At 44.2% G+C, this 25006-nt stretch overlaps 1 long non-coding RNA gene across 1 annotated transcript; it reads left to right on the plus strand.

Annotated features, from left to right (window-relative positions):
• Nucleotides 1-1018: 1018 nt before the first annotated feature.
• Nucleotides 1019-8643, plus strand: LOC124234429 (uncharacterized). The gene is made up of 3 exons (XR_006887303.1): nt 1019-1130; nt 4536-4829; nt 6929-8643. It is a non-coding gene; the product is annotated as an uncharacterized LOC124234429 (long non-coding RNA).
• The last annotated feature ends 16363 nt before the right edge of the window (nt 8644-25006 follow it).

Genomic DNA, 25006 nt, shown 5'->3' on the forward strand with positions numbered 1-25006 from the left:
GAATGCTGTTGTCATCCACAGCTTAAAGCTTTATAATCAAATATCTAACTTACCTTCAACCCAGAGCCCAGAACAGACCCACCTGGGACAGACTTGTAGCTGCTGGTGGCCTCAATCTTTGTCCAGGACGGTTCTCCCTGGACAGGTGGCTCCACAGCTTCCAGCAGGAGGGGCAGAGGAGAACCAGGCTTGGCTGCAGGTTCCCTCGCAAACCTGCTTTTCCTTTAGCTTGTTCAATAAGACAATAGTCCCCATTTTGACAAGCTTGAGTTAGATTTTGCCAGCTCAGCCAAAAAATACCTGATGGTTACATCAAGGTTCCATTTTTTCTAGGAATAAAATAGTATTTTTATTTGCCCAAATAGCATGGTCCACCTCAAGTAAAAGCTCTATCTATTCAGCACTTTTTTGCCTTTTTCAGTTTGTGACAAATTATGCTTCCTTCACACCCAGAAATCTCAAGAGGATTTTGGAGGGCATGTGAAATCTTAGAGCAACACTAAGGCTTCTGTACTGCAAGCAGAGGAAGTGTGATGCCTTCTGTTGCCTGAGAATTTTAGAAGTGAAGCAGCATGCAGACAGAAGTAATTTTTACCAATATAATCCAGGATTGAAAGGAAGGTCTTGTTTCATTCAGAATTGTGTTTAGAATGCAGTAGTTTATTTTTCTGTAGTAGTGCTAAAGCCGATAATAGAGAAAACCACCACAATTTTGTCCCAAGTTTAGACTGGGCAGTGAAAGGGTTTACCTACCTGTGAGACCTGGCATCTTCCTCCCTCTGCAGCACTGATGGGGTTTGTGCTCTATGAGATCTTTGCAAACCGCACAGAGGAATTGCTGGTTCTCCTGGCAATAGAAAGGCCCCTTCCTTGTTCTGCTCGCAGAACCAAACTGCTTATGCTGGATTCTCACTCCTGGGCTCCAGTGTTCGGAGGATGGAGCCCAAACTGGCCAGAGTCTTGTTGGGCCTGATGTCCCCCTCTTGAAATTGCTTTTTGCAGAGTGGACATCACATGACTACCTTGGTGAATCTGAGAGTGACACAGCAATCAGTGATGCAGGCCCGGCAGAAGCGGCAGCCACAGAAGATGCTCACAGGTCCGTCGTGTGCTCCAGGCAGACAGTGCAGGTATCTCTTTCAGGAGGTTCCCAAGAGTGGGCCCAGTCTCCATGACTGCTGTCCAAGGTGTGCTCGGCAATTCCTTCTTAAATAACTTTGACTGTGACAGGAGGAGGACATGGTTAGGAATGTGCAAAGGAATTGAGATGAGAAGAGGAGTTGTTTAGGATGGAGAGGAATAACACGTGCCACTACTGCAGGCCCCTGCAACAGCCTCCTAACTGGGCCCCGCAGATACATTCTCACTCTCTCAGATCTCTTCTCCATGCTGCGCCAGAGTGGGCTTTCTCAAAATAGACTCCCATCTTCACTTCTCTGTTTACTGGGCCAGCCAAGGAGGGCTTACCGGGCCTGATCTCTATCATCAGCCTCCTCTCTCTCTCCCACCTTGTTTCCCTCCAACCATGAGAGCAAACATGAGTTGAATATCAAATATGTTCCAGGCACTGTTCTAAGCTCTTCACATGTATCAACTCAATTAATCGTCACCACATCCCTAAAACATCACCCTTTTCACAGGTGATGACTGCAGTGCACCGAGGTTAAAAACTTGCCCAGGTCACAGAGCTAGGTGGGTTGTGAAGGAAATACTAGAATCTAGGTGGTCCACGTTGAGGCCTATACTTCTCAGCACCACCCTGCAGGTGCCTCCAGCTTCCCTGGACTTGATCAGTCCTGTGAACCCGCCACACTGTCCAGTATCCAGGACTTCTCCCCAGTTGTTTTCCTCTATATAAACCACAGCTCCCCTGTCAACTCCTGTTCTTCTTCAGGCTCGGTTCAAACGTCACCTCCTCAGGGAGGACGTCCTGAGCTGCTTCCGGTCTAGAGTGGGCATCCTTGCTCTATATTCCAAATGCCTATCTTTCCAGCTCAAGTATTTAGTATATAAACCCACAGAGCCCATTTGACTTGCTCATTAATTTGTCCCCAGTGCCTGGCAGATATCAAGCCCAAAATCAATAAAATCTGAGTTGATAATTTAATACAGTTCCTCAAAAAGTAGTTCGAGAGGACTTCTTGTTTCTAGCAATGATGGGCTAGGACATTTGGACCAATCTTCCTACTGAAAACAGCCATTTATTTTGATGCAATTTACCTTGCTTATGACTACAGAGCCTTCAGATACTTCAAAGGCTATTATGTGAAGAAGTATATTTATTCTGTTTGATTGTAGAGATCGGAAATTGGTCCTTCTGTAGAAGATTCAGAGACACAGAATTGTGCTCATGATGAAGAACTTTTGTTTGTGTTTTTTTTTTTTTTTTTTTAACTAAGGCTTAACCATATAATGGGCTGCCTTGGTAAGCCGTGAGCTCTCTATCACTAAAGGGATTCAGCCACTCACTCTTAGTGTTGTATAGAGAATTTTGACAATGTTTAAGCATCAACCTCCTGATCTCTGAGGCCCCTTCCTCACTCAAGTTGCCATCGTAGATCAAGCACCAGGCCAGGTGTCAGAGGACTTGGGTTCCACTAGCTGTGTGACCTTGGGCTGAGCACTTCTGAGTCTCATTCCTTTGTTAGTAAAGCTGGGATAATGATACCAGCCAATTTACAGAGTTGTGAATGGATTACGTTGGATAATACATTTAAATTCCTGTGTTGTTTTGTTTCCGTTTTTGGCTTTGATTGTGTTTTGCTTCTTTCTTTGCATTATAAAAGCCCAGGGCAACTCTGTCTCCTTCTCCCAATATTTTCTCACTGCACAACATCGTTATAGCAACAACAAAAGAACTTTTAAAATGAAAAGAAAAACCTCACCTGCAATCCCACCACCTCATACGACATACTTATTTCTCTGTACTCTTCCAGTGTAATCAAGGTCGACTTTGGGTCCCAGCACAGGAAACCGTATCAGTTAACAGTGTATGAAGGCCCCACAGTCCCCTGAGCCTTCTGCCACCCCTGGGACCTTCACGTGATATAACAAGAAAAGAGTCCATTGCTTTGGATGGTTGGAGTGAACACTGAGGTGAAAAGTGTATTTGGGTAGGAAAAAATGAATGGAAATCATTTTGTCTTCTTCTCAAGCCCACTGAGCAATATGAATTTTTCCCTCCCCTCTGCTGTTCTCCTGTCTCCTCAGGTTGACGTGTAGATATGTGATTGAGACAAGTCAGTCCTGTCTGCCTTTTCCCCCTCCAAAAATCAATACCAAGAGAATTCCTCCTGAACACAACACATGGTGAAGAAGGAAGGGGTGGAGGGTGGGAGGAAAAACCTGGGCTTACCTGAGATCTTCTACCTGCTGCAACACAGAGTGTTTAACCTGGGAGAGATGGGAGAACCCCAGAGAAAAGAAAAGAAATGATAATTTTACCCACTCTGACATTAATCCTTCCTCTAAAGAGGGAAAGTAGACACCGTTCCATTTCACCGCTCCTTTCCTAGAGTTGTAGACAAAAGTTCAGCTAAGTAATTGGTGTTGACCCATGTTAATGTTGAACCCTGGGACCAGGTCAGCCAGGGCACACACACTCCTCCTGTCCTCAGCCTGTTTGACTCCCTCCCTGACTTTATTTTACAAATAAAGAAGGGACTGGCCTGGTGGCGCAGCGGTTAAGTTTGCACGTTCCGCTTCAGGGCGGCCCGGGGTTCGCAGGTTCGTATCCCGGGTGTGGATATGACACCGCTTGGCAAAAGCCATTCTGTGGTAGGCGTCCCACGTATAAGGTAGAGGAAGATGGGCATGGATGTTAGCTCAGGGCCAGTCTTCCTCAGAAAAAGGAGGATTGGCAGTAGTTAGCTCAGGGCTAATCTTCCAGAAAAAAAAAAAGCCCACACACACAAAAAAGAAATAAAGAAGCTGAGCCCACAGAAGGAAGTCACTTCCCCAGGAAACAGAGAGTGTGGCCAGGTAGGAGCTCCCTGACTCTGAGGCCAGTGGGTTGTCCCCAGTGACACCAAAGGTGATGTGCGTGAAGGAGGACATTAGTGGGGAGAGTGAGGGAAGCATCAGGGACTGCGATGCTGCGCCGTCACAGCAGGGACCTGGAGGAGGGTCTTGTTTCTGGGTTCTTTACACCTCAGTCCAAGCCATGAGCATATTTCTAAAATTTCTCCCCTACTCCAGATCCTTGCTCTTGTTGAAGCCCTACTCAAGAGCAACCTGTTCGTAGGGCTTTTCTTATTGAGATGTTGTACTAACATTTTTCCGTGTTTCTCTGAGTTCGCTCAGTGCATCTCTGCGTGGGATTTGAATTCACTTGTGCATGAAGCTGTTGTGCAATTGTCTTCCCATTGTTTTGTGTTGTGTGTCCTGTCTCTCCTATTAGACACTCACACACACTCTCACACACACACACACACACATAGACGTACACACTCATTCCTCACACATTGAGAACTGGGTCTTCACTCAATAAATACTGGAGCTTACTCTGATCTACTTTCTCTGGTTCCTACCTCAAGATCACATTCTCTGCAATGTTTCTACTTGGCTGTGTCCAGGCCGGGTCCCAAAGTCCATGCATTTACTGCCTTTGGCTTCATGGATGAGCAACCCTTCCATCCACGATGACAGTGAGAGGAAGGTGAAGTCTTGTGTTCAGTGGTTGATGGAGGAGCCAAGTTCCTTTGATGACGAGACCAAGATCTTCACAAGTCAGATGAAGATTTTCCACTTAAACCTGGGAAATGTGCAGCGGTGCTACAACCAAACCATGGATCATGGTCTGAACAAAGAGCATCCACCAAATCAAGCAGGTAGGTGCCTGGGAGAAAGCAGGGGAGAGCAGTACTTACCACCTCACCCAAAGAGCCAGGCTGGGGAAGGCAAGTGTGCACAAGTTATTGCTTGAGAGTGAAGGCTGGCCCAGTCTGGTCACAAGGGGGCAGGATCTGCTTGATGTTAATTCACTCAATATTCAGCAGTGTCAATGGCTCATCGCTATGTGCCGGGCATATATCTTTTGGGTGCTGTACGTGGGAACAACAAAGCCTCAACCTAATGTTTTCCCTCAAAGCCTTACAGTTAATATGTGGAGGAACCCACGCTTCTGGAAACACTTTAATGACCCTTGGATGCACCAAGTGATGTCAAAGAACAAAACCTCCTTAAATATTAAATGAGAAGCAGAGGAAATAGTTTATGGAAGTCCATAGGTGAGACACTCCAGTGGTCAGGGAGTTACATGAATGAGATGGATAGAAATTTTGATAGAACCTGATGGATGTGTAAGATTTGGATAAATGAAGAACCTAAAAGAAATAAATTCCAAGCAGGCAGAGATTAGAGTTCAGCAAGGTGTGGGGTGAGAATTGCCAGCTGGGATCTCCTGGGAGCTGAGGTCATTGGAGCTGAGGTCACAGGACAAGAGCTCAGGTGAGGAGGAGGATCTGGGTTTCCCCATTCTGATCTAAGAGTGTCTCACCCCAAGGGGTTGGGCAGCACCTCCTGTCCCTGCTGCTTGTGGAGCCAATGAGCAGACATCCTTTTGTGCAGCAAAGTCTGGGAGGGACCCAGGCTGTGGGAGGGCAGGCTGAGAAGCAGCAGGTGAGGTGGGAGGCTGGTGGGCTGCTGGAATTCCAGAGCCCAATTCCCAGGGTGGGCCAGTGCATGTGGCAGCCTCCGGACTCCAGGATCTTGATCTGAGGTCAGATCCCCTGCTCGTTTAGGAGCAGGGCCAGGAGCAGGGCCACATGAGATCCAGAAAGTACCAGAGTGCCTGCGGAGTGGATCTCTTTCTGGTGGGACAAATTTTCTTAGGTCCTTCTCCCTCAGAATCCTAAATTTCTTATAAGAGATTAAGTGAGAATAAGCCAGGCCCCAGTTCTGAAGGGAGTGTGTGATGTGCATGTGTTTGTCTATATGGATTCATGTGCACATATTAACATGTATGGACATGTTTGTGCGTGTGAGTGTGTGTGTTTTGTGTGTGAATAGAAGCATGTATAGGTGCATGTGTGTGTGTGTGGGTTGTGTGAGGGTGTGTGTGTACATGTGCGTATATAAGCATTTATGGGTGCTTGTATGTGCATGTGTGTGGGTTTGGGTGTGTGTGGGTGTATGAGTGTTTATGTGTGTGTTGCTCTGAGGCCTCTCATCCTTCGTCCCACCCTGGCCTTTCCCTGGTTTCCCCCATCCCCAGCCCATAGATAGGGACAGAGCAGCTCTCCATCTGCAGGCAAGTAAGAGGAGGCTCAGGGCAATGAGTGTTGGAGAACTGGTCCTCATCACACTTGGAAGAAGGAAATAGGAACTCACTGGTGGGACGTTCTCCTTTTCCAGGATTCTCACTAAATAAAAGAGTCAGACACTGTCCTCAGTGAGATAGTAAGAAATTGGTGTAAATTAAATCATTTAAACCTCGTATGAGCCCTATGAGATAGGGACAGCTGCCAGCCCCATTTACAGAGGAGGAAACTGAGACCACTGAGAGGTTAAGTGACTTTCACCGGGCTGAGCCGTGACTCTAAGAAAACTGTCTGACTGCTGAGCCCAAGTTCCCACTCTGTTATATTGAGTCCTGTACGCTGTACCCATGCCTCATTAAGGGTCATCTTCTCCTGTCAGGTCTGGCAGCTTCCCTTTCTTCTCCAGGCACTGAGACTGGTTGAGAGTCTATTGCATTTCTCACAGTTCCCATAGGTGAGCCCATGGGGTTTGAAGCGACAGGAGGGTTGGTTCTCTTGGCTGATGGAGTGTGTTTGCTGGAGGTTGTGGGAAGGGAGGGTCACAGCTAGACTGCAGGGAATCAATGGTGTTTGCATTTATGGTGTGAGGTGGGCTCTCCAGAATGCTGAAAGGGCAAAGACCAGCAGTGGCCATGCAGAGTTCACTCCTCACTGTTTTATTTTCACAGCCCAAAAGCACAGCCACACATGGACCTGAGAGACAGAGGAGTTCACTCATCTCCTTGTCCCTGCTGCTGCTGACTTCTCTCCTTCCAACTGACTTCCTGGTAACATCTGCTCTCCAAGGTGAAAACATGAGGAGGGGTCTAGCCAACCCCTGCTGATGGGCGCTTCCTTCCACCTTGCCTGCTGCTCCCTAGTGGGGCCTCGTAGATGGTGAGAGGAAAGCAAGTAGGACAGGAAGAGAACTTGACATTTATGGTAGTAAAGAGAAGGTAGGATGTGTGTCTTCAAGAAAGGAAAGGGCTGTCATTGGGAGGAGGACTGAGTAGTTCCTTGTGGACTGTCAGGTTGGAGCCCTCAGTTTCTTGCTGAATGTTAGCGGGAGGCTGACATCAGTTCCCTGCAATGAAGGCCTTTCCAGCACAGCTGCTGGCTTTGTCAGAGCTTGCAAGCCAAGAAAGACGATGGAAGAGTCAGCTAGCAAGACAGACACCATGATCTTATATGATCTACTCATAAAAGTGACATCACTGTTGCCACATTGGCATGTTGGTTAGAAGATGGTCACATGTCCCTCCCACACTCATTGGGAGGAGCTTCCGGAAGGGTGTGAATCCCAGGAGGCAGGGATCACTGGGCACCATCTTAGAATCTGTCTGCACAGGGACATTCCAGGTCCGAGAAAGCAGGAACTAAGTGAGGTTGCGAGGCCTCTGCACTAGATGTGTTCATGCACAGGATGGAGAATCACTGAACGAGATTGTTATAACTGTGAGCCCTATGTTAGGCAAGATGATCTGCAGAGCTGAGCTGTGTTTGTCAAAGCACGATTCTGGATACAAGAATCGCAGTGTCATTGGAAAGACTCCTCTTGAGTTTTGTGTGAACCTGAGAAAGTGTCCTCTCTGGATATTTCCCTCTTTACTTTCAGACCTCCTACATCTCTAGGAAAGTGCCATCACTAAAGTGAGCTGGTTCTTTTTTCCACGTGTCATTCTGCCAGGAAAATCCAGGATCCTACTATTTCTTCCAGCTGGCTTTCATACAGGATCCCACAAAGTCACTTCTTGTGATTCCACTTGGTTGGTTTTTTCCTCTTCATTCAGGTCATTTCTTTGTGACTTTATTCCCTTGTGTTGATTAGTCAGCTCCATTAGGACTAAGCTTTGGACCAAATGGGTGAAGCTTCTTCTTCAGGTCTCAGCTCACTTCCCACACAGGGACAAGACAAACTTAGTGGGGCTCCCGGAAGGTCATGAACTGGCACAATTCCACATTAGGATGAGACATTTAGGTCACAAAGGGATGTACTTTAGTCTTTTTTATGTCCAAATAGGTGGCACAATACCTGGCACATAGTAGGCACTCAATAAGTGTTTATAGACTTTCGCTAAATTGAACTCCCTCCTTGACCACCCAACTACTTATGGACTCAGCTCCTCCTTAAGCTACATGCCCAAACCTCTTGTTTTACCTTATTTTTCCAGGTGGGATGCTGACCATTTGGGGAACTCTCTTGTCCACTGCATTTTTCACACGCTCTTGCTTCCATGACAAGCACTTGAAGTTAACTCAGCACTCTCTGGTCCTTTCAACCTTTTCCCTCTATCCTCATCTTCTCACTATTGTTCTTGCAAAGGTTTTCCCTGTCCACCCCCGTTCTTCTCTGTGGATCCAGTCTAGTGTCTTTCAGTTCATTCTCACACTTCGACCAGAGAGATTCCTCCAAAATGTGGATCTGATTAGAGTTCTCCCTGGCTTCAATGCCGCCATGTGCTGCATGTTGTTCTTGGGCTAAAAGCCGAGGTTCTCCTCAGGCTGTGATGGCCTTCGTGATCTGGACCGTGGTCCCCACTCTGCTCCGGCTCTTTGTCCCTGTGCTCTTCTCTCTCTAATCTCCACGCTGATCTGCTAACAGTTCCTCCTCCCTCCCCATGTGCTCTCTCTCCATCTGAGCCTTTGTTTGTGATGCTCTTTCTCTAGAAGCTTCCTTTGCCCACTCACTTGGATTAAGTCTGTTCCTCTGCCAGGTCTCAGTGTAGACATTGATTCCTCCTGGAAGCTGTTTTCCAGCTACTAATTCTGGCACGTTGCATTGACCAGGTTATTCAATGCCCTTGTGAGCTCCTTGATGTTTCTCACTGAGCCCAGCAGAGAGCCTACCCTCTAGTAACTGGCAATAAATGTTTGCTAAATGAATGTGGGTTTTCCCTGGGTAATTCAAAATTTATTTTGAATGGGTAATATAGGCACAAAGTTTTAAAAATTCATATAATATAAAAGGGTTTACAGTGAAAAGGAAATTTCCTCATTTATCTCATCCACGATTCTTCCACATTTTCTCCCTGGACATAATCACTGTCACCAGTTTCCACAGGATTGTAGAGAGAGATTTCCCTTTTTATCAGGTGGCATTTTACCACATATTCTATCTGCATCTTTGTTATCAATTAACAATATATTCTGGGACTGTTCCATTTTTTACATACAAATCTGGTTCAGTTTAAGGTATTGATGCAGAGAATTCTGTCACTCCTGATTTTTGAAAATGTACTAAGTTTAGCATAGATCATCCTACTCCATAGTAATGGGATTTTATGTGGGAACAGGTTCATTCGGATTAAAAACTGCACTCGTTCTCCAGCCTCCCTTGAGGCTGGTTGTGTTTGTCTGACTAAGTTCTGGCCCATCAGATGAAGCAGATGTGAAGTTGTAGGTTTTGTCCTTAAAGGGAGGAAATGTTACTTCCTTCTCTGCTTTCCTTGTCTTGTTCATGGACCATGGACATGCTCTCAGGTACCTCAGGTCATGCTAATAAGGGCAACATACCAGGGACAGCAGAGAAGGTACATGGACGCCTGGACAACCTCGTGGTGCAGAGTCACCCCAGCAGCCCTGGACTGCCTGCCTCACTGTCATGTGAGACACATACACTCTTCTCTCTTGTTTAGACCACTGTTATTTGGGTTTGTGTTGCACACAACGGAACTAACACATATAGAGACAATAGGACTTCCCAGGAGGAGTTAGCCACTGTGGTCTCTTCTGGAGATGAGCAGAGATAGTGTCCACAGTGTCCACGACTGTGGGCTCCCTGCGACACTATTCTAAGTTGGAGTAAGGCAGAGCTTGGCCACATGGGGCAGCACAGGGAGGTTGGAGACTGTTACTTCCTCATCTTTCCAGCCATGAGGCTTCCCTGGGGCAGTGTTGGGGCTCACTAGCTGTTAGATTTGGGAGTCCCTGTTTCTTCACCTCCCTTCTCCCATTTTAGAGACAGAGCCGTTGTTGATTCCAGCCAGGATGAGAATCACTGCTGGGATCTCTTCCTCCTTCTCCTCCTGTGTGACGGCAGGGACTGTGGAGGTTGACATCTAGAGGAGCCACCTCTCAGGTAGATAGGGAATGCAGGGCCATTTGTCATTGGGTTCCATCAGGAGTCTGTGCTTCCCCAGCCTGGCTTGGACAGCCGAACTTGAGACAGCTGACCCCAGGTCCCTCCTAGCCTGTCCCCTGCTGATTCTACCACTTCACCATACTCTGTTTCTAACCAGGAGTCACTAGACCCAGCTTAGTTTCCAAGGCATTTCACAAGGGCTGGAACACTATAGGATGGAAACATTAGGGGAATCTCAGAGTGTGCCAGTGACGGGTGACTTAGGAACCACTATGGCCTTGAACAAGGCTCTGGCTAGGAATGCAGAGACTAGAATAAACAGAGCTCAGGTCAAGGAGATTTTGTGTCCACTCCACAGGAATCCACATCAAAATAATGATTCCAGAAAGCTTGACTAGTCTTCCAGGTGATAAAAGATAGAACTTTTAGGTGGAAGCATAAAGATAAGGCAATGATGAAAGTCAGCAGTGCTAATAATCAGTGTTGTCTCTCATTTCTCTCACAGACCAGAGAAGTTGCAAAGGTCTTTTGTTTAATAGTTACATGGTTTAATAATCAGCTGGCTCTTAAATATTATAGGAAACATTGTGAGCATTGCAGGATGAGGGAATCACATGACGCAGACCTGACCAGTCAGGGTGGAGCACATCGACCTAGCAACAGGGACTGGTTCCAGGGAAATCTTCTCTGGTACTTCATGTATGGGCACTGTGAGAAAGATGTCTATCTTCCTGCTGAAGATGTTAAGGTGGGATAATGTGAGGGGGGGGGGGTTGCAGCTGATATTGGCCATCTTCCTTAGGAACAGAGACAGAGACAGAAACAGAAAGAATCCGATGACAAGTTGGAGTCCCTTGGTCCAAGCGTGTCTCAAGGCAGCCTCACCTCTGCCCTTCCCACGTAAACCAACATGGTAAATCTTTTCTGCTAAAACTGTCCACTTGTGACTGAAGGAATCTCACCACAACAATGCAAATATTGTTTGTTTTTTAATAAAAGCCCAGCAGAGTTTAATCTTCTCTCCATCACTCAGCTACAAAGACTAGAAGTGTAGCCTTGGACACATTACTTACATTAACCTTTCTAATATCCACTGTCCTCATCTCTAAAGTGAGCTTTGAGACATTGTAGGGATTAGAGATGGAATAAATGTGAAGTGATAGCATTTGGCACCTAGAAAGTCTTCGACATATTACAGCTTTCCATCATTTCTCATCTGCACTATTAATTTGCAATAGCTTTGAAGGAATAAATTAAATCTACGTTAAATGTATGCAGGGTGTTTGGCTGATTGACATACTGCACATTTATCCATTCAATTATATAATATGTTCTCATCAATACCCACATTTTAAGATTTCGTAATAAGAGAAATCTAAAGAGTCTGAGTGTTCTCTGAATTGCTTTGGCCATAGGTCGTTTTGCACAGAGTCACTGAGACACCTGCTGCCACACTCTGCTCTTCAGAACTTGTTTGTGACCTTGGTCATTTTACCACTTTCAAGATCACCTATGTCCTTTGACAGCATATTGTAAGACTTGGGATTCCTTCTGAATTGTCTGGTTAAGCTTTCTCATGTTATTTTCTCTAATTTCATGTACATATTGCAGTAATAAGATTGATAATAACAGCAACCACCAGCATACCACATAGTACTTACTATGTGCCGACAACTGTTCCAAGAGCTTTCAAATATCAGATCATTTAATTCCCCGCCTCTGAGACATCATAGTTACATTCACTACAGTACAGTTCACTATAAGGAAAGGGAGTCACTGAGGGAGAAAGTAACCTATCCAAAGTTGCAAACCTAATTGAAACAGTTTCTCAAAAGTGAACTGGAAACTGTTGAATGATACCTGTTTGTGCCACAAGTTGGTCAAACCAATCTCTACTGATTTAACACATATACAAGCCGTTCTAGAAAACAGCAGCTTCTGCTGCCCTTAGTACATTGCAAGGCATGTGATAAGTAACGCAAGTTTTACCCCTGTCTCAAAAAGAAAGATGGAACGGTGCTTTCTCTACATTCTGCTCTCTTCCCTACTTGGGTCCTCTATTGTAGTGGAATGTCGCTTCATGACAAACTACGAAAGTGCAGCCATTCTGCTCAGATAAACAATCACTTTACGTACAGAATTTTATTCTCTGAATTTGATGTCAGACTCTTCTGTATACATGTAACCAATATGCGACTATACTATAAACACTCCAGATCTTTTAAGTGGCAATTATAAATTTAAACCTAGGTGGAATGGAGTTGCATGCAGTGTTTTAATTCAGGGAATCAACTAAGGTGACAATCAGAGTTCCTGCTCATTACTGGCCACTTTCAGACACGCACAGGCAACACCAGCTGAGGACAACTTTGTCCCTGCGGTTGCACCCCACAAGCATCTTGCAAAGCTTACAATTTGAGAGATGTGATACAACAAGCCCTTTAGAGTCTGAGAGCTGATGCAGTGTTGTTTCACGGGCAACTTCAGAGTCTTGCCTTGAATGTGCTTCCTGAGCCAAACCAGCCATGGACGCTCAGTCAAAACCTTGTTCTCGGGTGGAGGATCTTAGCACCAGACTCCCTGGACTGCAGTCGCCTGAGCATTGCTCTCTGTTTAGTCAAAAGAAAGAAGAGCTGCTCCTGCCTCTATCCTGTTTCCCCCAGAAATATCACAACTGGGTTTTGCCCTGCAGCAAGCCCAGGATAAAATCAGATGTTTCAGATAACATCAAAATAGTTTCAGTTCACTTTTTAAAAAGATGGCTTTTAAAGTTATTATAAAATATTAAATGCCAGTCTTTTCCTAGGCTTTAATATCCAAGTGAGCAAGCATCCCCATCTGTGCCCCTTCACAGGGGAATCTTACGAACTCCAGAGATTATGCAGTTGTTTCAGACCTTGTGGACATAATTCAGAGTTCCAGTGAGAGATTTTAAAGCCCATTATCACATTGAAACAAACAAGCTCAGGGATGCAGTATAGCTTTGCTTCTTATAGGTAACATGTTCAGCATTTTTAGTTAAACTTTAAGAATCTTCAGTGTTTGAAAACTCCGAGGGAATGAAAACCTTCCTTCTTGCAGATAGAGATCAACCCTTAGCTTAGGTGAATGGATGCTGACAAAAAGATGTGGTTTTCCTGCCTAATATTCCTCTTTGTAAGCCCTCCTTCGAGTAGACAGATACCGCATGTGTCAATAAAATGGTGACAACCAAACCATGTTTACACGTCGTGAAAGAGCATTTCTTTCCCTCACCCAGGAAATGCTCTCAAAGATATGATCCATTATAGGATTTGTGGGGTAAGGGACACAAGCAGCATATAGTCAATGGAGATTACTGATTCTCAGAAGGGAGTTTCCTGGTTGATGTTGAGTTAAGGAGATAGTCCTGCGTGAAGTGTAGCCTGAGAGCCAGCAGACAGATCTCCATGATTTCCTGCTCTATTCCTGACTCCGTGAGCTACTCACTGTCCACATACAGAGCCATGCGATTCGTGTTGAATGCTCAAAGGTGAATGGATTTCCAGTATAATGTCTCTATGGCTTTACTATACATAATTGCTATTGCATATTACCCTGTTTGACGATGCCTGGATTCCCAGGTGCTGGGCATTTCATCGGAATCTAGAGCACAGGGGGCAGATGGGCTGTTTTAGAATTGGAGTAGCACGCCATGGCCCTCAGCCTCAAGTGCTTGATGCCGGGTTCCTGGGTTTCCTCCTAAATGTGGTCTTCAAGAATGATGGCAAATTTCAGGCTGTGGAGAGGAAATGTCAAAGGAGAGAAATTATAGAAACTCCCAACCTGGCAAGAGGACCAATTTTAGGATTGAAACTAACACCAAGGAAGATCTAGAAGCTGATTTAGAGCCACATTTGGAGGAGACAAAGAAAGGAAGCTTTATAGAGGGCCAGTTGCACAATGTGATTCCAGAATCTCAGTATTGACATCATTCCTGAGCTTAAACTGCCAGTTCTTCAACATGGAATGCCATCCTTCCCCTCTCCCTTCCCAATGCTCCCTCCTCTAGGGCACCTCTGCTTGTCATCTGAAGCATTTCCCTAGATGGCTACTTATGTGTAGTTGCACTTGGAGACCTCTCTGCACTGCACCTGTGCTCACACTGTTCTGTGACCAGCTTCTTCCTCAGAGGACTGTGGGCTCCCTCCCCGTATCTCCAGTGCCCAGCATGAATGAGGCTTATTGTGCACTTTATTTTCACTTTCATCTTGTACCATTTAAAATAGTACTACCAAGCTTATAATGAACTGTAAATGTTTTTTTTGTTTTGCTTAATCAACAGAAATTTACCTTCTAACAGTTCTAGAGGCTGGAAGTCTGAGATCAAGTGTCAGCGTGGTGGGGTTCTGGTGAGAGCTCTCTTCCTGGCTTGTGGATGGCTGCTTTCTCACTGTGCTCACATGGTGGATGGAGGAAGCTCTCTGGTGTCTCTTTTATAAGAACACTAACCTCATCATGAGCCCACCACTCACATGAACTCAAGGAGCGCTAATTATCTTCTAACAGCCCTGTCTCCACATACCATCACACCGGGGGTTTGGGATTCAACAGATGTATTTGAGGGTGGGATGCAGTTCAGATGAACCGTAAACTTTCAGGGACAGAGATGATTCCCTGCCCCACCACACGTCACCTCGAATGTTTATTTCGTATAAGCAACCACTTTTAATGCTTTAGATGGTTTCTTCTTGTACTTATCCCCATGTTCTTTTTCAAGTTATTTTTAGTATGGAAAACTTCAAATGCCGAAGTAGTAGAGAGAATTATATAATGAACCCTCATTACTCATCATCGGCTTCAACAATTATCAACATTTCCCCATCATGTTTCATCTATTCCTCTCACTCATCTTTCCTGGAGTATATTAAAGGCAAATCCTATACGTATAATTTTACAGTTAAATAGTTCAGTATGCATATCTTACTGATAAGGATTATTCTTTTAACATAACCACCATGCTATTATCCCACTTAACAAAGTTATCAATAATTGACTAATTTTACTTAATCCTTAGTGCATGTTCAAATGTCCCTCGGTGTCTTCAAGGTATCTTTTTCAGTTGGTTTGTTTGAAGCAGGATCCAGACAAGGTCCACACATCGTATTTGGTTTTTATCTCTCTCCAGTCTCGTTTTTTCTTTCATTACATCTGTTTTTTTTAAACCTTCGATTTGTTGGAAAAACCAGGTCATGTGTCCTGTAAAATATTCCACATTCTGAACTTGGCTAAGGGCTTCCTCTGGTGTTGTTAACTTGTTTCTCTATCTCTTGTATTTCCTGTAACCCACAAAATAGATTTTATTCCAGATGCATATTCATAATTTTAACGTGAGTGACTCTTCTACCTTTCACTTTATCTATTTTCTGTTCAAGTCCCGCTAAGGACACAGTCACGGGACATTCCGAGACCTCTGGAGGAGGCAGTGATGCTGTCGTTTATCATATTCTGCCTCAAGCTTCTGCTCCATTTGGCGTAGTGAATATAGAAGAGCTACAGAACCAGCCACACCCTGTACCTGGACCAGCCCTCCCCTAAAGGTTTTGGAGACACTCATTTCCCTCTTTTATCTAAAGGGCAAGCCCTGGTTCCTCATTATCTTTGCTGGTGATGCTGGACCTCAGTTGCTCCCTCGAGACTGTCAGCTTCACACTGCTGCCATCACTGCTGGACCAGAGATGGAGGTATGATGGACAGAGGGAGGAGGAAAAACTGGGGACTCTATGTTATTGACACCTTCTCAACTTGCATGAGGTTGCTTCCTTCAGCTATAACCGTTCTTCTGCTCTTATACTCCTGTGAGTCTGGTCCTTCCCAAACCAAAAAAAGCCCTTTCTCCTTAAAACCAATCATATTGCCTGCTGGCAGCTGGAATACCTGCTATCCTACAGTTGTGTTCTTGTTCACAAATGTAAAACAGTCTGGTGCTGCTCACTTTTCAGTGCTAAGGCTCTAATGCTGTTCGTGCCCCTTTGTTACATCAGGATGAGGATTAGTCCATGGTGTAGCTGGAGTCAGAACAATCCTGGAGAAGCCCTTCAATACACAACCCAACTGTGATTCAAAGGGACACAGCACACAGGCCACAGTGCCACATGGTGCACGTGTAAAACATATCAGGGAATATTCATAAGTAGAGAAGGATCAGAACATACTTAACTCCATGCTCTCATTGTCCCATGGAGGGTACACTTAGGCTGGCACAGTGGACTGTATTCTCATGGCCAGCATTCCAGGACTGAGGTTGCCTCAAAATGCTCTGCATATTTACTGGGTCAGCAAGACAGAGACATCTGTGCTACTGTGATACAATAGCAGGTCCCAAGTCAAGGATCTGAGCTTGTTAGAAAGTGGCAGTCCCTGGAGCTCAGTGGCTGGCATCGTCCTGTTCTTCTGAAGAGCAGATTCAGACCTGCTGACCCAGCTGTCTACTCTGCTAACAAGAGCAGGAGGGGAGAAGCCTTGAGGGCATCTAGCTCTGGGTTTGCTCAGTGCATTTTCCAATTCTGGCTGCAACTGCTCACCAGGATCTCCAGCCCCTGCAAAGACCTTCTCAAGCATTTCCAACAGTACCAAGGGGTTGTTTCCAAAGTTACCATTTTTATCTCCAGCATATTGCCACAACCTATTGCTGTTCTTCTGGGCAATATACCTTTTCCCCTTTGTTACACTAAACAAGAATAGCCGTTTATTCAATCCCTTCTCAATGAAAAAGTTTTATGCTTTTTTTTTTTCCTGATATGACTTCCAATTCTGCCATGTTTAACCTTTCTTTCCTGCTAGATAGTGGGTTCTTTAATAATTAGCTGGACGTAATGTTTATAATTACTTTATGTTACCAGTACAGTCTCACTGCAGTAGAAAAAAATTAATCCTGTTAAAACTTTAGTCTCAGATTTGATATGAAAATACGAATCCTGGTGTCTTAGTTGGCTTGGTCTGCCATAAGAAAATACCCTAGACGGGGTGGCTTAATCGACAGACATTTATTTCCTCACAGTTCTAGAGGCTGGAAAGTCCAGAGTCAAGGCAGATTTGTTCCTGGCTAGAGTTCACTGTCTGGGTTTCAGATGGCCACCTTCTTATTGGGTCCTCACATGATGGACGGGGGAGAAACTCTCTGGCATCTCTTCTTCTAAGAGCATTAATACCATCATGAGGGCCTCACCTTCATGACCTCATTTAACCCTAATCACCTCCCAAAGACCCATTTCCAAAAACCATCATATTGGAGGTTGGGGTTTCAACATATGAAATTGGGGTGACACAAACATTTAGTCCATGACACTAGCCCTCACTTCTCTCCCAAGTAAGTTAGTGCTCTGACTCTGCCTGTTGGTTAAGGGCATATATTAATTAGGGTAACATGGTTGTTATAACAAATAAACCCCAAAATTTCAGTGTCTCAACATAATAGAAGATTATTTTTGCCTATAAGCTGCTTAGTGGGGTCCTAACTGAGCAGTGTGTTGGGGAGGTTGGCAGGCAGCAGTATCTGCTCCACGCAATCATTCAGGGATTCAGGCTGACAGAGTTTGTACCATGTTCATTATGTGGCTCCTAAGGTTGCTGTGGTCATCTCATCCAGAAGAAGGAAGAGTGAAGAACATAGAGGAACATGCTTGTGGATTTTATCTTACTGATTTATAAATCTTCACAATAAATATTGTGAATACTAACACTTTTCCATATTTATTTTTTGCCATACCAAGATTTCAAATAGAAATGGTCAGGTTTTTCAGTCTTTTGCTTTATCATTTCTGGATTTGGGTTATGTTTAGAAAGGCGTTTGTTATCATAACATTGTAAAATATTTACTTTGAATAATCTAGGTGGAGGGGAAGAAGAGAAGAGGGCAGAGGTGGAGCAGAGGAGAAAAGTGAAAGTGAAGGAGGAGGCAAGGAGAGTTGGGGAGAGGAGAAGAAAGGAAGGATGGTTTAGTTTTCTAGCATGTAGGGCTCTTGTTTCATAACTTAAACTCCAGAATTCCTAGGCCTGGGTTTATGTGCTTTGTAGAGCCCTCAAGGAGTCTGGTTCTTCCAAACTGGCTGTGTGATCGCAGCAGCTTCCATGAGCTGAAGGCGATTCTCTGGAGAGCGGGGCAGCTGTGATTCTTTAGCAATAACACTGACAGCAGCTGAGGTATGGGTGTACTAAATCTTGGTGAGGTATAAAAACCTCCTGCTATAGTCCATATTTTGCACTAGTCATTTCTGCTTTCTTCTTACATTAGTTACTCTGTGTGGGCACAGCTACTCCAGAATTCTGGTAGCTCACAATTTGTAGGAAACTCAGCAAAGGACAACTAGGAATGTTGGTGGAATGAAGAAAGCCCTTGGTCCAGTTGGTTCCAAGGCTACAACACATCACCTCCTCAACCACCCATTCTAGATTCTCCTGTATCTCAGACGACACTTCTAGTGGTCCAGGTAACCATCTGGTGATTTACCCAAATCTCCTCCCTGAGGAGTCTGAGTTCCTGGTTTCTAGACCTTTATGACCTGTGGTTGCTATCCACCACTTAAACAGCATGGACATGTTTAAACATAAATGGACATGGGCATACCAAGCAAAGCCCTTGTGGATCCCCTGAGTGCCAAACATACTCCCCTTGACTTCCCTCATGCTCCTCATGGTGATTGGGATCTATTATCGCTGCCCACACAGTAACACCTTCCCTTGTCCACTGGTCTGCTGGCACGAGGAGCCCAAAGAGAACAGGTGGCAGCCATAGCTCTAAGTTTGTTGGAACTCTTACTGTGTTCCTGAAGGAAGCATCCTTCTTTGGAAAACGTGAACTTCTAGGGTGGTAGAGACTGTGGAGAAGATGGTAAGTACAAACACTCCAAGTGGATTACTGGGAGTTATGTGAGTAGAGTCCCTCCTTCTTTCAACCTGGTTGTAAGACCTTATTCTGCCCTTGATGTCACAGCACCATGAAATTGCTTTTGGCTTAAGCCTTTGTGTATACTTCATCCTGCAGGACAGCACCCATCCAAGTAGGTTGTCACCTTCAGCATGGTTCCATAGCTGCACTTTCAAGCGGCCATTCCACTGCCTTGTCATTTGGGAGCTTCTGTATGGTGTGGCATGCATTAGGACCAGTGGATCTCATGATCATGTGCTCACTGACACACTGCAATGTTGGCAAGTAGTTTCCTTGATCTGGGGCACTGTTATGTATGGTCCTATATTAGAAGATCGTACCTATGTGAGCGCCTGGATAACGGTTATGAAGGAGACACTATGGGAAGGAAAGGCAAACCCATACCTGGAATACATGTCAATCCAGATTAGATAAATCTTTGATTTTTCATGGGTGGAAGACTAACAGTGCTATCAACTTGCCACCAAATGTCAGGTTGGCATCCACAGAGTTGGTACTGTATTGCAATTTATTTGTTGCTGGAAGGTCACACATCCGTTTTTGCAGTAAGTATATCAACCGTAGTGAGAGGGAGCGCATGCTGTCAGACCCGTGCATAGTCACCCTCTGCCACCATGCATACTCCTTTCATGAGACTGTTGTGCAAGCTCTGTGGTAACTAAGGACAGAGGCTGGCTAATGTCTACTGGCTGAGTCACCCTGTGCGTGCTTGGTTGTTCAGTGTCCCTTATTCAGTGGATAATTTCTGGTGAGCGTTAACACTTGATACAAAAGATCCTAATGCTTTGTGTCTACTACATACCTCTTCCCAGGAATCCTTGTCCCTGATCTTCCCATCTTGCTCCTTCAAGGACCCTCATCAGATAAGCCATTGCCACTGCCTGTGAGTTTGTGCGTGTTCTTACCTCAGGTCACTTTATCTCTTCACAAAGTGGATGAATTGGAACACGACCTGAAGTTCTGCCCATTGGAAGGAAGTTCCGTCCACACTGTGTCTGATCATCCCTGAGTAGGACAGTCCACTACTAGCTCACGCCAACTTACTGAGCTGACGCATTTGTGAGTCAAGCTCAGGTTTTCCCTCTTGGGTCAGCTGGTCATAGGAACTCCCCACTAGATCATAGGTGAGAGCTGAGGAAAAGGCAAAGGTACAATAGTGGCAGGTGACATGGGGGGCTGAACTATTTGTTATGTAACTAATTTGTGTCAGATATTTTCTGCTTTGTGTGCACAGGTTCTGTTTCACAACTACTTAACTCTGCTGTTATAACGCAAGAGCAGCTATACACAGCACCTAAATGAACAGATGTATCTGTGTTGCAGTACAACTTTGTTACAAAAACAGGCAGTGGGTTGGATTTGACCCATGGGCTGTAGTTGCCGACCCCTGTGCTAGTCCAGTCCTGGCTGTACCACTTCCATCTTAGAATGGATTGCTGCTAGGGTCTGACAGTACCCAGATCATGAAAGCCATGTGTGATTAATGGTCCTTTCATGTCCCGCGATCAGATTTTCCACCTCTCCCAGGGCCCAGCCACATTCTGGGAGCTGTTTGTTGAATGATGTATAGTTCTCTGCAGCAGATGGCCATGCTCATTGCTCCAGAGCTGTAGGGACCTGTGTTGAAGACCCTTTTATTGGAAATTGCCAGATATACCAGATTCCACATGGCTACTTTTCCTACCACACATACCTCTAGTACTGTGATAAACCCTGGATCAGAAAGTGTAAGTAGCAAGGCTACTTACTATAGCCGGGACTTGCTTCCACTCAAAACCAGCAGGATTTCTTGTCATCTGTTATATAAGTCAGGACAATATTGCCAAAGTATGGAACACGCTGCCTTTAAAAGCTGAAGAAAGCGTCCAAATGTGGGGCTTCTGCCTAATGTGGCAGGAGGTACAAAGCACAATAACCTGTCCTTTACTTCTGAGAGGATGTGCCATCACGCCCAGACTGCTGGAGCCCTCAAATTTTACCAATGTGGCAGGCCTCTACATTTTTCAATAGTTTTAACTGCGTCCTATTGGGATGCATTCACGTAACCAAAACATCCAGAGTACATTCTGGTTCTTGCTCATCACAGCCTAGTAAGGTGATGTTATTGATATATTGGACCAGTGTGATATTCTGTAGAATGTCCTGATGTCCCCGTCCCTTTTCTATTTTTTGGAAAACATTCTTTACTGGTAAACAAATTATCTTCCATGTTTTTTAAAAATAATATTATTCCAGCTTTATTGAGATATATTGACATATAGCATTGTGTAAGTTTAAGGTATGCAACATGATGGTTTGATATATGTATATATTGCAAAATGATTACAATAAGCCACGTTAACTTATCTATTGCTTTTCATTGTACCTCTGTGTATATGTCTGATGAGAACATTTAAGATCTGCTCTCTTAGCAACTTCCAAGTATACAATAAAGTATTGTTAACTGTAGTCACCATGCTCTACATTAGATCCCCACGCTTATTCATCTATAACTGGAAGTTTGTATGCTTTGACCAGCATCAGCCATTTCCCCCATGCTCAGTCCCTGGCAATCACTAATCTACTCTCCATTTCTATGCGTTCAGCCTTTTTAGATTCCATATATATGTTTTTACATACAAATACATACAGTATTTGTCTTTCTCTGTCTGACTTATTTCACTTAGCATAATGCCCTCAAGGACCATCCATGTTGTCACAATTGGAAGGATTCCCTTCATTTTATACGGCTGAATAATATTCTATTATATATATACACGAAATCTTCTTAATGCATTCATTCATTCAAGGATTCTTAAGTTGTTTCTATGTCTTGGCTATTGCGAATAATGCTATAATCAACACAGGCCTGTAAATATCTTTTGAGAGATAGTGATTTCATTTCCTTCACATAAATACCCATAAGTGGAATTGCTGAATCATATGGTAGTTCTATTTTTAATTTTTTGAGCGATCTCAATATTGCTTTCCATAGTGGCTGCACCAATTTACATTCCTGCCAACAGTGGCCAAGTGTCCCTTACTCCGCTTCCTCACCAACACTTATCTCTTTTCTTTTTTGATAATAGCCATTCTAACAGGTGAGAGGTGATATCTCATTGTGGTTTCGATTTCCATTTCCTTGATGATTATTGATGTTGAGCACTTTTCACGTACCTGTTGGCCACATGGAGGTCTTCTTCGGAATAATGTCTATTCAGGTCCTTTGCTCATTTTTAAATCAGATTATTTGTTTTGTTCCTATTGAGTAGTATGAGTCTCTGATATATTTTGGATGTTAACCCTTTATCAGATATACACTCTGCAAATGTTTGATTCCCTTTCCATACATTGCCTTTTCATTTTATTGACGGTTTCCTTTGCTGTGTAGAAGCTTTTTAGTTTGAGGTTGTCCCACTTGTTGATTTTTGCTTTTGTTGTTTGTGCTTTGTTGTCACCTCCAAAACATCATTGCCAAGACCAATGTCAAACAGCTTTTTATCTATGTTCTCTCCTAAGAGTTTTATGGACTCAGGTCTCATACTTCAGTGTTTAATCTATTTTGAGTTAAGTTTTGTGAATGGTGTAAGATTTGGGTCCAATTTCATTCTTCTGCATGTGAATATCTAGCTTTCCCATTAGCATTTATTAGAGAGACTATTCTTTCCCCATTGAGTATTCTTGGCTCCCTTGTCAAATATTAACTCACTGTATAGGCCTAGTCCTATCTGTTTTTTCTACACCAACAAACAATTCCTCAGTTCTCAGTAGACAGCAACTGTGTGTCCTATATTTTAATTCACTTCCGACACTTTAATCTGGAGATTGCATCAAATCCCACAGTTTAAGGGCTTGGTCCCACAAGACTGCCCCACTTCACAGGCCAATTGCAAGTCCAGGTAGTTACCTGTGCTCTGACCAACTGGACTATAAATCAGAGGTTATTGGGACCCACTCCTCAAGTTCAAATAATTTGCTAGAGCCACTCACAGAACTCAGAGAAACATTTACTTATGTTTACCAGTTTATTATAAAAGATACATATAAACAACTGGATAAAGAGAAACATCATGAGAGGTCCAGAGAGGTTCTCAGCACAGGAGTGTCTGTTATTGTGGAACTGGAGTGTGCCACCTTCCTGGCACATGGATCCATTCACCAAACTGGAAGCTCACTCAATCGTGTTGTCCAAGAGTTTATACAGAGCTTGATCTCTAGCACCCCCCACCTTCCCAGTGGTTAGTAGGTGGGCCTGAAAGTCCCAAGCCTCTAATCAGTTGGTGTTTTTGGTGACCAGCCCCATCCTGAGTCTATCTAGGAGCCCCACCCTAAGTTATCTCATTTGTATGAACTCAGATGTGTCAAAAAGGGGCTCCTTACGAGTAACAAAAGACACTCCTTTCACTCAGGAAATTCCATGGGTTTTAGGAGCTGTGTGCTAAGAACATGGGACAAAGACCAAACGTATTTCTTATTATACCATACATGGGTTATTTACAGGCTTTCCATTCTGTTCTGTTGGTCTAGGTTTCTGTTTTTAGGACAATAACATACGTTTTGATTACTATAGCTTCGTAATATAGTTTGAAATCTGGAACTTTGATGCCTCCAGCTGTGTTTTTTCTCAGAATCTCTTTGGTTACTTGTGATCATTTATGGTTCCATAGAAATTCCTTCTTTCTACAGTATGATAGAGAGGAGGAAAAGTAACAGAGCCCTGGGGAAACATAGAAAGTATAGTGTATTTGTCCCAGGTGAATACAAACAACTTCTGATTCTCTTTTTTGTAGGTGTTCAATGCATTAGGCATATCGACAGTCATTACCACACACCAGTAACTCTGTAAACCTGCTCTATTAAAGATATCCCGCTCAGCACAGCTGCTGTACTTGAGGCTAATCATTGATTAAGCTTTCAGTAATCCACTGTCATTGTAAACAATCCATCCAATTTTTAAGGCCCACAGCGGTGAGTTAAATGGGTGGTGATGGGACCACCACTGCTGCATCCTTTAAGTCTTTGAAGATGACATTAACCTCCTTCACTGCCCCAAAGATACAATAATGTTTTTAATTTCTGACTTGGCCAAAGTTAGGAGGCTGTTTCAGGGGCTTCCAGTTGGCCTTTCTTACTGAAAAGCTTATATTCCACAGGTCGAAGAACCAATGTGAGGGTTCTTGCCAATACGTCCACTGCAACTACGTGTTTGGAAACCCAGGAAATGACCAGCAAGTAGATGTGTGGAGACAGAGAACACACTAAGATTTGGATGGATGTGAGACAGCACTCAAATTATTTCCTGTTCCCCCTTTGCCTGTCCTCTAATGCGGATTCATGACGGTGCTTTGGTTCCCCAGATATCTATGTCTAGCTAGACTATGCCTCCAATGGATCTAAAAAGGATCTGGATATTCTCTTTCATTAGTGAATGTATGCGTGCCTGAGCAAATGGCCATAGGTCCCTCTATGGAAGGACTTGGGGAATTACTACTGCACACAGTTGCCAGGTGTTGCAGGGTTCTTCCTCAGGGGACCTAGGGTCTCCTTCAACCAACTGGCTCAGGTTTGGAAACCGGGCAAGGGATTGTAACTTTCTATTGGGCAACTAATGTTAGCTTTCAATTTGTTCATTCTTGATCTGTTAATCTATATTAAACGACACTCGTGTTGGCTGCCCAGCTTTCTTGCCCCTAGAAACAACATGTCTGTTAAGCATTTCTAAAAATCCCTTGCAGTCAGGATTTCCTGGCTTCCGTTCTGACATTGTTGGCTATTTTGGCAATTTTGCCCTTGTTTCTACCT

This window comes from Equus quagga, unplaced genomic scaffold (genome assembly GCF_021613505.1).
Source record: "Equus quagga isolate Etosha38 unplaced genomic scaffold, UCLA_HA_Equagga_1.0 73791_RagTag, whole genome shotgun sequence".
Taxonomy (NCBI): Eukaryota; Metazoa; Chordata; class Mammalia; order Perissodactyla; family Equidae; genus Equus; species Equus quagga.